This window comes from Galeopterus variegatus, unplaced genomic scaffold (genome assembly GCF_000696425.1).
Source record: "Galeopterus variegatus unplaced genomic scaffold, G_variegatus-3.0.2 Scaffold1513, whole genome shotgun sequence".
Taxonomy (NCBI): domain Eukaryota; kingdom Metazoa; phylum Chordata; class Mammalia; order Dermoptera; family Cynocephalidae; genus Galeopterus; species Galeopterus variegatus.
Window position 1 is genome coordinate 165,217 of NW_007727624.1, and position 400 is coordinate 165,616.

A 400-nucleotide genomic window follows, 5' to 3' on the forward strand; every position below is an offset into this window, starting at 1 on the left:
GTAACTGGTCTTCGTGGAATGGCTGGACGAGGGAATGAATGAATGAGTCAGTGAAGGAATGAGGCAGACAGAATGAGTCAGCTCCTGCTCTCAGAGGAGCCCAAAGGGGTTGGTAAGATGTGGATGCAGGTAACAAGGACACAAAGTGAACAGTGGTCCCACCAACGTTCTGGGAGCCCTCCACTTTCTGCCCCCTCCGGTTTAAAATGTTTAATTCTCTCCAATTCCTCCCCACTTCGAATCCACGGAGCCAAACACTGGGGTGGGGGCAGTGATCAGCCCATCTCCTCCGGTTTGATGCATTACGTCATCCGCTTGGAGGTCCCCAGTGGAGCCCCGCAGCCCTGGGGGAGGGGAAGGTGGGGGGAGCGAATGAGGGGGGGAGAGGCGGCCTAAGGAG